This window comes from Hemiscyllium ocellatum, chromosome 30, assembly GCF_020745735.1.
Source record: "Hemiscyllium ocellatum isolate sHemOce1 chromosome 30, sHemOce1.pat.X.cur, whole genome shotgun sequence".
Taxonomy (NCBI): Eukaryota; Metazoa; Chordata; class Chondrichthyes; order Orectolobiformes; family Hemiscylliidae; genus Hemiscyllium; species Hemiscyllium ocellatum.
Genome location: NC_083430.1, coordinates 41,780,361 through 41,794,626, shown reverse-complemented (window position 1 = coordinate 41,794,626; position 14,266 = coordinate 41,780,361). Strand labels below are relative to the sequence as shown.

The 14,266-nt window shown below is 45.0% G+C and overlaps 1 protein-coding gene across 1 annotated transcript in view; it reads left to right on the top strand.

Moving 5' to 3' along the window:
* Nucleotides 1–14,266, top strand: part of pacrg (PARK2 co-regulated) — a 198,162-nt gene that overhangs the window by 119,897 nt on the left and 63,999 nt on the right. The window lies entirely within an intron of this gene.

The window sequence follows — 14,266 nt, the reverse complement described above, 5'->3', positions numbered from 1 at the left end:
TTTCTTATGGGTCCCCTTTATCCTCCAAAGTTCCTTTTTCCTGCTCACACCCCCTCCCCCAATGTTGCAGGTACCATCAACAGTTGATAGTTGCATGTGCGTCAAGTTCTCCATATGTCCTGCCTGCAGACAGACAAAGACCGCATTTTGTTATTATTGACTTTTTGGAGCATACTTCTCATTTCTAGAGAGGGTTCCTTCGCTTTCTCCCATTTCCAAGATTTCCCTTTCCAGCTGGCACTGAACCTTGTGCAGAATAGGATTTCTTTCTGATCAGTATGGCACCTGGCACACTTAGAAACACAACAACGAGTTTAAATTTTGTGAAGCAAGTTACAGAGAAATCGACATTTATAGATCTTCTATCTGTTCACAAGGGGAAAGAATGTGCCTTCAGTACCTGGCAATACCCTTGCTGGAACTAATCCCAGAGCGTTTCAGTACCATGTGACTGAGTCAAACCTTAGCAACAGATGTATCCTGGGAGAGTGAAGTCACATGGTTTATCCACATTTCCCACAGTTAGGGAGATAAAAGCAGGAGGCTGCTGTTCAGCCCTTTGAGCCTACTCAATTAGATTATGGCTGATCGTACCTCAATGCCACTTGCCCACACAATCTCCATGTCTCCATATACTTTTATCTCCAGCGACATATTGTTCTCTGTCAACTTGATCAACTTATTCAATGAATGAGCTCCCACAGCCTCCTGAGGCAGAGAACTCCAAAGATCCACCATCCTCTGAGTGAAGAAATTCCTCATTGGTTCCATTTGAAATGGCCTTGCCTTCTCCTGAGATCATATTCCCTGAACCTGAAGTCATGACATGGGGAAATTTGCACCCACTCTATCATGCCCTGTAAGAGTTGTATAAGTTTCATTGAGGTCACCTCTCATTTGTCAAATCCATGTCCTTAGGTTATTGGGCTGGGGTTCTGGATTACTTCTGGATCCAGTACACTAATATCCTTGCGGGAAGGAGATCTGCCATCTTTATTCCATCTGGACTACATCTGAATCTAGACCCACAGCAATCTAGTTGGCTCTTAATTGAACTCTGAAATGTGCTACTTGGTTCAAGAGGCAATTGGGAATAGGCAACACATTTAGGTCTTGCAGCATTATCCATGTTCAATGTAAGAATAAAGAAGCTACTCCACTGGCTGGAAACATAAGCTGACCTTTGAAAGACAGACTTCTGAAACATAGTCTACAGTGACTTGAACTCCCAGTCAAGTTGGCTGCCTAGTTTGTAGTATTGTACATTCTGCATTCCAGTTACATTACCGGGATGGAGGGGTAGGGTGGCAGTCTGTTAAACTCCATTAAAGGCAAGGACCTTAAAGAACTTGAGTGAATCATATGTCCATTCTGATACACAACTCCATGGCGACAAACTATCAATCCTAATCGATTGAACTCAGACCTGATTAAATCAAGGTATAATTGAAGTACACAATCATTTTGGATGACTGGTGTGTTGAAGAGGGCAGTATGCTATATGCACATGTTTTCCTCAGCCGAAAGGACAACCTAAGAGAGGTTTGCTCCTGCTTTGTCTCTTCACCCAAATTCTATTGAATCTTATTTTTTATTGAATCCTATTTTCTGTTGTTTCACTCTCCTTCTCTTCACAAATAGCAGAGATTTTAATGAAAGAACTCTGCTCAGCTATTGATCCAGAAGATCAGACCAATCATCCATTGCTCTTTCAAATGGTCTCAGTGTTGAATTCAGAAGATCACGAGCCAAAACAACAAGACCACTCAATTTATAGCCTGAAGCCAGTTAAGTCACTGAACTACACTCCCTTTCAATCTTTAAAGGTTCTAGACGCATACCTCTACTGTGGCTAAACTGTCCTTTCCCTTCACTTGGTAATCTGCATGTGTGTGTGTGTTTGTGTGCACACGTGTATGTGGTACGTGTCTATGTGTGTATGTCTGTGTGTGTGTTTGTGACTCTGTGTGTGTGATTGGGTGTTTGTGTACCTAAATATATATGTGTGTGTGTGTGTCTATGTGTGTCTGTGTGTGTGTGTGTGTCTGTGTGTGTATGTCTGTGTGTTTGTGTGTGTGTGTGTGTTTATGTACCTGTATGTGTGTGTGTATGTGTGTTTGTGACTCTGTGTGTGTGATTGTGTGTTTGTGTACCTGTAGATGTGTGTGTGTGTCTACGTGTATGTCTGTGTGTGTGTGTGTGTCTGTGTCTGTGTGCGCATCTGTGTGTTTGTGCCTGTCTGTGTGCCATGAGAGACAGAATTTTGAGTATTTGTGAGACCATACGATTATAAGGAAGAGGCCATTCGGGCCCTTTTTGCCTGCTCCACCATACAATAGGATCATGGCTTATCTTTCATTCTATACTTGCACTCTCCGTTTTGTGCTGCATACTGACACAAAGTACTTTTCCAGCCAATGAAACACATCTTCAATAATACCTTCACATTGTCAGCAATATTGGCAAGTCATGCTATCAAGCATCAAGTGGGCAAACTCCCTTGTCAGTTCCCAATCCACAGTAAGGTTTTTACCTGATTGTTGAGCCTGACTGGACAGTCAGTGATCAGCAGCTCACTGCTGTGGACTGTTCTAGTTCAGGTACCAAGTGATGAAGCATGCAGTACAGAGTTCATTTGGTCCTGAGCCTCCAGTACACAGGCACCTACTGTGCCAGCTCCACCAAAGCGATCTATCACCAGTTGGTCATCAGACAGCAATGAACCCCTTCCATTGGCTTTCTGCAAACCCTCATTTATGGGGATATGGGATCATTATAAGAGACACAGTTTATTGCTTGACGATGATTACGAAGAAAGATGGAGAAAGGCAGGCAGTAGAGAGGAATCCAATGGTGGAAGATGGAGAGGAAACCTAGAAATTGAAGTGGTGCAGAAAGGGGAAGGGGAGGTCTATTTTCATCTCTAAATCTGGAGCGCTTTGTCAGTCAATGAGAGAAGGACGCCACAAGCTAAAGCAGAAACTTGTATAATTTATTTAAATTCTCCAACCTCCCAATGTAGCGCAAGGTCAGACTTTGCAGCGTTTGCTCCACATGCAGGTTGCCAGTCTTGCCTCCTGTGTTCAGATGCTGAGATGCCCTGTAATCTATTGCACAGAATTAAACAAGCTTCCTGAATCTCAAAGGCCAGTGATTTGAGAAAATTAATCATTAATATGTTTTAAAAGATGTTCTAAAGTGTGGAACTCTACACCTGCTTCAAGATATGTCATATCTTTTCAGAAACAATACGTCCCTGTATTTCTGCCAGATTTAAGAGACACCAATACAATCATAAGTGTTTCATTGTATCTGACTCCTTAACTGAGGTTGTCAGGCACCAAGGATAATCAATATCAGTCTTGGAGCACAATACCGGGCTGTTTTGATCACTGGAGTGAATCTGATTTGAGTAGAAGTGAAGGAAACCTTGGGCACTGTACATCCGAAATGATAAGCAAGAAATCCTCCTGTGCTTGCTAGCATTGTACAGTTTGGCCAGTCAGCAAAGGAGCAAATAATTGTGCAAATGCATTTGGGTCATTAAGTCTTTACAGCAGCATGACCAAAAAAATCACCCCACTTACAAGAATGCCCCGGGGAGCGACAAACCTATTAGCAATAAGCAAAGCTGGGATTTCGTTCCATGCATTTCAAAACCTCTCGGGTGTCATTATTTACACTGAAGCTGACCCAGCAAGAAATTGAACTGTGGAAGGCTTCAACGCTTCTTCATAGTCCAATCTCACTCTCCCCTGGGGCCTACAACACATCTATTTTGGAGAATTCACTGACCATCAACCAGGAACAAGAGCTTTGTTTCCCCTCTCCAATAACATCCCTGAGACCATCCAACTCAATTCAAGCCAGAGATCGAACCTCAGCCAGCCTCTAGGTCACTTAGGGTCATACAGGTACAGAGATGTACAGCATGGAAACAGACCCACCCATGCCCACCAGATACCCCAACCCAATCTAGTCCCACCTGCCAGCACCTGGCCCATATCCCTCCAAAACCTTCCTATTCATATACCCATCCAAATGCCCACATAGTCTGCACATTTACGAACTAATGGTTTTAAGTTGGTATTTTATGATATTAAAAAATTGAATGTACGTCTTCCTCTGGCAGCTCATTCCATACACATGTCACTCTCTGTACGAAAACGTTGCCCCTTTGGTCTCTTTTATATCTTTCCCCGCTCACCCTGAACCTATGCCCTCTAGTTCTAGACTCCCCGACCCCAGGGAAAAGACTTTGCCTATTTACCCTATCCATGCCCTCATAGTCTGTACCTTTCGCCATTTAACACATCTGAATGTCCAACATTAATATGCTTCCAAAAAAAGCTGGAAATCCCCTAAACAGAATCAGCCGAGAATCCGTCCCTCTGAGCTTCATTCAGAAGCTTTTGTGACTTCCTTGTCATTTTACTTGAAGCTTTCCTTTATTTGTTCAGGGGATGTGGGTGTTGCTGGCTGGGTCAGCCTTTTCACATTGCCCTTGAGAGCTGCAGTCCAATTGGCCTAGACAGACCATTGCTTTCGGGAGGGAGATCTGGAACCCTCTGTTTCTTGACATTCCTCATTGCACCCTGGGGCTGTCCACACTCCACCCACCTCAGGGTCCCCTCACTGATCCCAGAGCTGTGATGGGTGTACTACAGTCAGAAAGTGAGGTCTGCAGACGCTGGAGATCAGAGCTGAAAATGTGTTGCTGGAAAAGCGCAGCAGGTCAGGCAGCATCCAAGGAACAGGAAATTCGACGTTTCGGGCATAAGCCCTTCCTGAAGAAGGGCTTATGCCCGAAACGTCGAATTTCCTGTTCCTTGGATGCTGCCTGACCTGCTGCGCTTTTCCAGCAACATATTTTCAGTACGACAGGCAGCACCACCAAGAGGCAGTGGGCAGCTGCTGCTATGCAGAGTAGACAAACAGGAGGCTGGAAGAACACAGCAAGCCAGGCAGCATCAGGAGATGGAGAAGTCAACATTTTGGCTATTAACCCTTCTTCAGGCTGCTGTGAAACACCCACCTCAGCTCCAGGATCAATGGGCACGTCCTGGCATCTGATTGCCTGGCAGCCTTCTTTGATTTGATTTATTATTGCCACATGTACCAAGATACAATGAAAAGCATCGTTTTGTGTGCTAACCAGACAGGTTATACCTTACATAAGTACATCAGGGTGATGGAACAGAATGCAGGATACAAAAATACAGCTACAGAGAAGGTGTAGAGAAAGATCAACTCTAATATGTGACAGATTCACTCATAAGTCTGATAACAGTGGGGAAGAAGCTGTTCTTGAATCTGTTGGTAAGTATTTTTGTATCTTCTGCACAATTGAAGAGGGTGAAAGAGAGTAAAACAGGGGTGGGAGGGGTCTTTGATTATGTTGGCTGCTTTCCTGAGGGAGCAGGAAGTTTAGACAGAGTCAATCAAAAGAAGGCTGGTTTGCTGGGGAGATGGGCACGGTGGCACAGTGGTTAGCACTACTGCCTCACAGCGCCTGAAGACCCGGGTTCAATTCCCGACTCAGGCGACTGACTGTGTGGAGTTTGCACGTTCTCCCCGTGTCTGCGTGGGTTTCCTCCGGGTGCTCCGGTTTCCTCCCACAGTCCAAAGATGTGCGGGTCAGGTGAATTGGCCATGCTAAATTGCCCGTAGTGTTAGGTAAGGGGTAATGTAGGGGTATGGGTGGGTTTCGCTTCGGCGGGTCGGTGTGGACTTGTTGGGCCGAAGGGCCTGTTTCCACACTGTAAGTCTAATCTAATCTAATGAGGTACTTCACAGACAAGGCTAGAGCAAAGGGGGTGAGGTGAGCCTCTCAGCTGGCTCTCCAGCAGGTAGCCAAGAACCCCGTGACCTAGATTAAATTCTACCCCATGCGGGGGAACTGTGACTTAATGATTCTCCTCAATCACCCAGAAGCACCGATACCATCCAACAACTGCACAGGAAGAAATTAGCACTGACCAGGAACCAAACCAAAAATAGTTTGTGGCATGTGGAGAAACGGAGGGTCAGAATCCTGGATCTCCCTCCCTAAAGCAATGGTTCACCTACACCAATTGGCCTGCAACAGTTCAACAATGCAGCTCACCACTATCTTCTCAAGGGCAATGGGAAAAGGCTGACCCAGCCAGCAACACCCTGAACGAACAAAGGAAAGCTTCAAGTAAAATGGGAAACACATTCCAAAAACACCCAATAAAAGGAGAAAGGTAATTTGGAAAGCTTATTAAAATGGCAATAAGACACAGAGTTTATGGAGAAATAGAAAATTTTCAGACAGCACCTTCTAAGCCCACGCTACTTCCATCAGGAAAGACAAGAGCAGCAGATATTTGTGAGCACCATCACCTTCAACTTCCCCACTAAGGCCCTCACCATCCTGATTTGGAAATATATCTCCGCTCTTTCACTGTCCTTGGGTCAATATTCTGGAAATCCCTCCCCAGTGATATTGTGGAATGCAGCTCACCCTCACCTCCTCAAGGGCAACTAGGGACAGGGCAATAAATAAAAGCAAATTACTGCGGATGCTGGAATCTGAAACCAAAAGAGAAAATGCTGGAAAATCTCAGCAGGCCTTGCAGCATCTGTAAGGAGAGAAAAGAGCTGACGTTTCGAGTCTGACACTTTGTCAAAGGTTAAAAAAAAGGGAGAAAAGGGAGGTATTTATACTAGGCTGAGAGAAGGTGAGTCATGGCTCCAGAAGCAAAGGTAGCAATAAAAAGGTGATAATGACAGTGCGTAGAGAGATTATAGGGAGATTAGGAGCTGTGAATGACCAAGGCTGAAGCCAGTGCCATGTGACAAAATATGTGGGGGATGGGGGGGATGGGTGAAGCAGAGGCAAAATGGAAAACAGGGTAGAAGGGTAGCAAAGGGCGAAGAGGAGAGGAAAAAGGTGATGAGAGAGTGGGGAGCGAGAGAAAGAGAGACAATCAAGAAATAAGAGGTACTACAGAACAGTGAAAAAAAAATAAATAAATGAAATGAAATAAAATTATGGAGCAGAATGAAAACAGAGGGGTCGAGATGGGATAATCATCTGAAGTTGTTGAATTCAATGTTGAGACCGGCAGGCTGTAACGTGCCGAGTCGGGAGATGAGATGCTGTTCCTCCAGTTTGCGTTGAGCTTCACTGGAACATTGCAGCAGGCCAAGGGCAGGCATGTGGGCATGGGAGCAGGATTGGGTGTTAAAGTGGCAAGCCATGGGAAGGTTCGGGACCTGAGAGTGTACAGACCGAAGGTGCTCAGCAAAGCGATCACCCAGTCGGTGTTTTGTCTCTCCGATATAGAGGAGACCTTTTTGGGAGCAACGAATGCAATAGACCAAATTGAAAGAGGTACAAGTTAAACTCTGCTTAATCTGAAATGAGTGTCTGGGGCCTTGGATGGTGAGCATGGAAGAGGTAAAGGGGCAGGTGTTGCACCTTCTGCGATTGCATGGGAAGGTGCCGTGTGTGATGGGAGAGGTGTTAGGTGTGATGGGAAGGTGCTGTGTGTGATAGGAGAGGTGTTAGGTGTGATGGGAAGGTGCCGTGTGTGATGGGAAGGTGTCATGTGTGATGGGAAGGTTCCATGTGTGATGGGAAGGTGCTGTGCGTGATGGGAGAGGTGTTAGGTATGATGGGAAGGTGCCGTGTGTGATGGGAGAGGTGTTAGGTGTGATGGGAAGGTGCCGTGTGTGATGGGAGAGGTGTTAGGTGTGATAGGAAGGTGCCGTGTGTGATGGGAAGGTGCCGTGTGTGATGGGAGAGGTGTTAGGTATGATGGGAAGGTGCCGTGCGTGATGGGAGAGGTGTTAGGTATGATGGGAAGGTGCCGTGTGTGATGGGAGAGGTGTTAGGTGTGATAGGAAGGTGCCGTGTGTGATGGGAAGGTGCCGTGTGTGATGGGAGAGGTGTTAGGTGTGATGGGAAGGTGCCGTGTGTGATGGGAGAGGTGTTAGGTATGATGGGAAGGTGCCGTGTGTGATGGGAAGGTGCCGTGTGTGATGGGAAGGTGCCGTGTGTGATGGGAGAGGTGTTAGGTGTGATGGAGGAGTGGACTAGGTTGTCCCGGAGGGAATGATCTCTGCGGAATGCAGGCAGGGGGAGGGAAGGGAAGATGTGTTTAGTGGTGGCGTCGAGTTGGGGTTGGGCAAATGGCGGAGGATTATTCTTTACATGTGAAGACTCGTGGGTTTAAAGGTGAGAACAAGAGGTACCCTACCCTTGTTCTGGGGGTGAGGGAGGGGGTGAGGGTCGTGGCGTGGGAGATGGACCACACGCTGTCGAGAGCCCTATCAACAACTGTAGATGGGAAGCCACGGTTGGAGAAGAAGGAGCACATATTAAAAGCACCACTTTGGAAAGTGGCCTCATCGGAACAAATGCGGCGGAGGCGAAGGAGCTGAGAGAACAGGATAGAGTCCTTACAGGACGTAGGGTGAGAAGAGCTGGAGTCCAGATAGCTGCGGGAGTCAGTGGGCTTGTAATGGATATTAGTGGATAGACGATTACCGGAAATGGAGACAGGAGGTCAAGGAAAGGAAGCAAGTGTCTGAGATGGACCAGGTGAAGGTGATGGAGGGATGGAAACTGGAAGCGAAGTTTATGAATTTTTCCAGGTCAGGGCGAGAGCATGAAGCCGCACCGAAATAGTCATCGATGTACCGATAAAGCAGTTGTGGGAGGGAACCCGGGTAGGCCTGGAACAAGAAATGTTCCACATACCCCATGAAAAGGCAGGCATAGCTAGGACCCATGCGGGTAATAAGGGCAAAAAATGCTGGCCCAGCCAACAATGCCCACATCCCACAAATGAATGAGAAGAAAAGACTCCCAGCAGATTCTGTCTGGGGTGGGGTGGGGGAGGTGGGGGGGGGGTTTCCAGGGCAGCCGTCACAAGCTTGAGGCACACATTGGTGTTGGGTGAAGTGGTCAGGGTTATCTCTTGGCAGCAGACCCCAGACAAGCAACGGTTGGATGAGCAGAATCACAGAAATCACACTTGATGGTTCATAATGCAGAAGGAACTGATTTGATCGTATAAAAATATTTCAAGATAAAAATCATGTGACCAAATTCCTTGAGAACAAGTGACGTTCATGAACTATGAATCTGTGACAGTCTTGTTTCCTTATCTGTCACTTTTCTCAGAAAAGACAGCCTGATTGAAAATACCTTTCTGTTTAGTCACCAGCTTTTGAACAATGTGACTATCTCTGACTGGTGACAGAGAGAAACACTGAGCATCAATATCTGTAGAATTTCACCAACAGCTGTCAAAACATTCAATTACCATCCACTGCCTAGTTTCAGGAGTTAGTTGTAGGACTAGCAATCATCAAAAGCAGATGCTTTTTGATTCATTCACAGCATGTAGGTGTTACTGGCAAGGCAATGATTTATTGCCCAAACCTAATTGCCCCTGAGAGTGCAGAGGGCTAAGACAGTTGGGTTATTAAGGATATTCAAGATGGACATAGAGAGATTTCATTACAGTAAGGATAAGACAGGAAAGTACAATTGAGGATTAACACTTGATATCCACTTCTGATCCTACCTTTTAAGGACCCATGGAAAGTGATGGTGAGCTGCGTTTCTGAATCATTTCTGCTCATACGGTGCATCCAACAGTGCTGTCCAATAGAAAACTTGCAGAGTTTGAGTCAGAAACAAAAAGGAACAGCGATTTACATTTAACTCTCGACTGATGTGTGACTTTAAGGGGAACTGGGAGGTGGTGTTCCTTTGCACTTGCTGCCCTTGTCCCACTGGGAGGTCAAGCCTTAGAAAAGTTACAGCACAGAAAGAGGCACCTAGGCTCATTGTTTCTGTTCCAGAACAAAAAGAGACAGCCCACCACCTTCTAGAACCTGGTCTGTAGTTTGCGGTTACAGTACCTCAGGTATCGAGGAGAAAGTGAGGACTGCAGATGCTGGAGATCAGAGCTGAAAATGTGTTGCTGGAAAAACGCAGCTGGTCAGGCAGCATCCAAGGAACAGGAGATTCAACGTTTCGGGCATAGGCCCTTCTTCAGGAAGAAGCCCTGAAGAAGCCCTGAAGAAGGGCTTATGCCTGAAACGGCGAATCTCCTGCTCCTTGGATGCTGCCTGACCTGTTGCACTTTTCCAGCAACACATTTTCAGTTCAGGTATCGATCCAGGTACCTTTTGGGAAAATTAAGGGCTTCTACCTTCAGCTTCTAACTAATCAGTAAGTTTCAGACATCCACCATCGTCTGCGAAAAGCAGAGCTCAGAGGATTATAATTATCAAATTAAAATTGGGAGTCTCTTGCTATAGGGTACAACTAAAGTCCAAAGCCTTAGAGATTAAGGATCAGGGTTTCTGATCTCCAGAAAGTCAAAAACTAGACATAGACACCAAGATCCACATCAGGACACTCGAAGGTGCTGACACATTGACCGGGAAGGGACTGCCAGGCAAGTTTAAGCTTCCAGTGGACAATTACCTGGTGTCTGGAACTCTCCAAAAACGTCTTCAACTCTGAGTTGGAATTAGATAATTTGGAAGATTCTGACTCACTCACCAGGAAGAGTTGGATGGATTAAAGCCTGGTCTAATTCATTGATGACTGAACTGAACCATCCCTTTCCAGATCAACTAACAAACTCCTTCCCCAATCCTCCAAAGCTTCCTCTAACCCATTACTACTCCACCGACCTAACCTGGCCTGATCCAACTTCACTACCCAACCATGTTACCCAACTATCCATACCACCCCCATCAACACCATTCCCAATCAACCCCATCCCCAACAATACTATTACCCCATCAAATCTACCCCTCTATCATCACCACCCTCCTATCAAACATAACTTCCATTAATCCTATCCTCCATCAACCTTACCCTTCATCAATCCTAGTACCCATCAACCCTTTCCTTTGTCAAACCTACCACCTCATCAAACTCTCCCGCTCCCCTCTTATCCTGTTTACACTTTTACCCATTGAGCACCCAACCTCTTTACCCCTGCCATCTACTTATTCGCATTCATACACTCTCACCAACACAATGAGAAATTCTGGGACATCTAAGCTTTCCAGAATACAATAGCCAGTGCTGTTGACATTCTGCACAGATTCTCTGTGCTGCTTCTGCTCAGAATTCCTGCACTGATCAGATCTGAACAATCCTGTATTGAAAATCATTCAGAGAACTCAGAGAAATGTTGGTTTTTTTTTCAACCTGATCATGGTGAGGGTTCCTGATCGCAATGGGAAGATCTGCGCCGTCTTATTTTATACTTTCTTTGTTCTTTCACACTCCTGAGGAATAACCAAAATAGATTGCTCAGTTCAATTTTAAACCTGTTCGTAAAAATGTACACACTTCCCATTTGAGTATTGTTCACCTTCAGTTCTCATATGCAGGTCTAAACAATACAACCTGTCCCAAATGAGTGGAGCTGTGAGATTAAAGAGCTACATTATACATCAGAATGAAAACAAACAATAGCAGGTGCAAATATTTTACTTAGCAAACAGTCAGTGGGAAAGTAATTTCTAACCGAAAATGTGAAAGAAACTCAAGGTGAAAATTAGGCTCAGTTGAACACTGGAATAACTAGGAATCAAGATAAAAGCAAAGCAAATGAAGGGTGGAGTTGATATTGTAGTTGTGACACAAATAGAGTCAGACAGTTACACAGTTTTACAGCATGGAAACAGACCCTTCACTCCACCTATCCATGCTGACCAGATATCCTAACCTACTCTAGTCCCATTTGCCAGCGCCTGGCCCATATCCCACTAAACCCTTCCTGTTCATGTACCCATCTAGGTGCCTTTTGAATGCTGTAATTGTACCAGCCTCCACCACTTCCTCTGGCAGCTCACTCCATACACGTACCACCTTCTGTGTGAAAAAGTTAAGTCCCTTTTATATCTTTCCCATCTCATCCTAAACTTATGCCCTCTCGTTCTGGACTCCCCAAGCCAGGGAAAAGACCTTGTCTAACCATACCCCTCATGATCTTATAAACATCTATATATTAGTGGGCGGCACGGTGGCACAGCAGTTAGCACTGCTGCCTCACAGCGCCTGAGACTCGGGTTCAATTCCCGACTCAGGCGACTGACTGTGTGGAGTTTGCACGTTCTCCCCGTGTCTGCGTGGGTTTCCTCCGGGTGCTCCGGTTTCCTCCCACAGTCCAAAGATGTGCGGGTCAGGTGAATTGGCCATGCTAAATTGCCCGTAGTGTTAGGTAAAGGGTAAATGTAGGGGTATGGGTGGGTTGCGCTTCGGCGGGTCGGTGTGGACTTGTTGGGCCGAAGGGCCTGTTTCCACACTGTAAGTAATCTAAGGTCACACTCCAGCCTCCGATGCTCCAGGGAAAAGAATGTACTTTATTAGGAGAAAGCTGAGGTATAACCATCTCCACCCTGGCACATCACTGGTGCTGGGTATAGCCTACAAGATGCATTGCAGCAATAATGCAGTCCTTCCACAGCACTTCTCAAACCCACATTTGGCCACCTAAAAGAATATGGGCAGCAGGCACATGGTAAGACCATCCTCCACAAGTTCCCCTCTGAGTTACACATCATCCTAACATGGGACCGGGTAAGCTGTTCATTGTGACAAATGCTGCAAATGTCTACATAAACCATCATGGGAATACCTTCACTACTCGGCCTGCAAACCTTCATGCTTCCCCAGGGATGAGCAGTAAATGCTGGCATCTTCAGTACAGTCCAAAAATGCACGTTTAAAAAAAAATCCACAAAGACGTTTGTAGATTTGCTATGAAATGTTTTCAGATTGGGCAGAGCCTGCACAGTGCATTGCAATTGAATATCTGGCAAAGAGCAGATGAAAGGACTGAGTAATGTTATAAATGACGGGGGAATGAAGGGAAAATGCTAAAGATTTCAGATTTGAATATCAGTTTATACTTTTTTCTTCCTATTTTGCTATCACTTGTGACAGAAACGTCATGTAAATCATTTCACAGTAAAACCAGTGTAAAAAGAACTCGCAACCCTCAAATACATTACCTGCTCTAGATCAAAACCAGTTGTTCCAGCATAAACACTGTACAGTCTGGAAGATTTAAATCTAATTGTCCGCAGTGCCTTTTTGATTGGAGTTGGTGTCAGGAAGATGATCGCTTGTGTTGTATGTCTGGATTGTCATTCCACTGAGTTAATGTTCATGTCATAATAGTCCTTCAGCTAATAGAGGAGCTGTAAGCAAAATAATCAAAATCTGTCGGCAAGCAGCTACTGATCTCTTTGAGCAGACAACTATAAATAAACCCTGTACTTCTCAATTCCCTTTCAGTATTATACTCAACAGTGCTCACAAGTGCTCTTTTTTCCATTCTCTCCATCTTCAAGGATATAACTTCTGCCGCACGTTCTTTACTCAAAGTAATTATGTTTGGGTTCTTTGAGGAATCACAGACGAAAGATTATTGTTCCTGATGTTGTGCACTTTGCGATAAAATTCTCATGTCTTGTTAGTTTAGTGCTCCATTAAAATGTCCAACAGAGCTATTGTTAGCAAATATGTTGAAGATCCCTGCTCAAACCTAACAGTTGTTTCCTAGCTTTAACTGTTGCAGTTTTTAGGTCAACTGTAATTAGGTCTCTCCAAGCTATCAACTATTCGTGACAGTTGGTTTTGTTTTGCTTGTTTATATTCAATGTATCATTGCTGTAAGTTGCAAGTTTTTTTTACAGACTACCTCTTGAGAGTGGCCTCTGATTTTGTGTTTCCTTCCTTCAGAACCCCTTTCATAAGTTGCTTGGAATTCAGCTGATCTTCTCAGCCAATAAAGAGGATATTAAAATAATTAGAAAAGAAAATTGACACAAGCTGATTTTGTTTACCAAATTGGTCACGGGAGCTTAGCGGCTACATCAAGTGAACGTTGCATATTTGTTCGAATTTTTTTTAACAAATAAGTCTTGATTGTATTAAACACTTGCAAAAACCCCAGATAGTTGTAAAGTTTAATTGTTCGGAGTTGATATGCGATGGCCTTTGCTGTTTGACGGTGAGACAGTTGATTGGAAATGTGCCATTTGTTTGCTGTGGAAGTCTGACAGGCTCCCAGGTCCCTGAGGGTATGAGCTGTGTGAAAGATAAAATTGCAACACAGAGCCTCAATGCTAAATGAATACACTGGGCAGTGTAGTGAGTCTTGCATTGCTAATAGCAAGGCAATCGGGGATAGATGAGCACCAGCAATCCAACTGGAATATGTTTAAAGCTCTGCTAACAACAAATGATCTA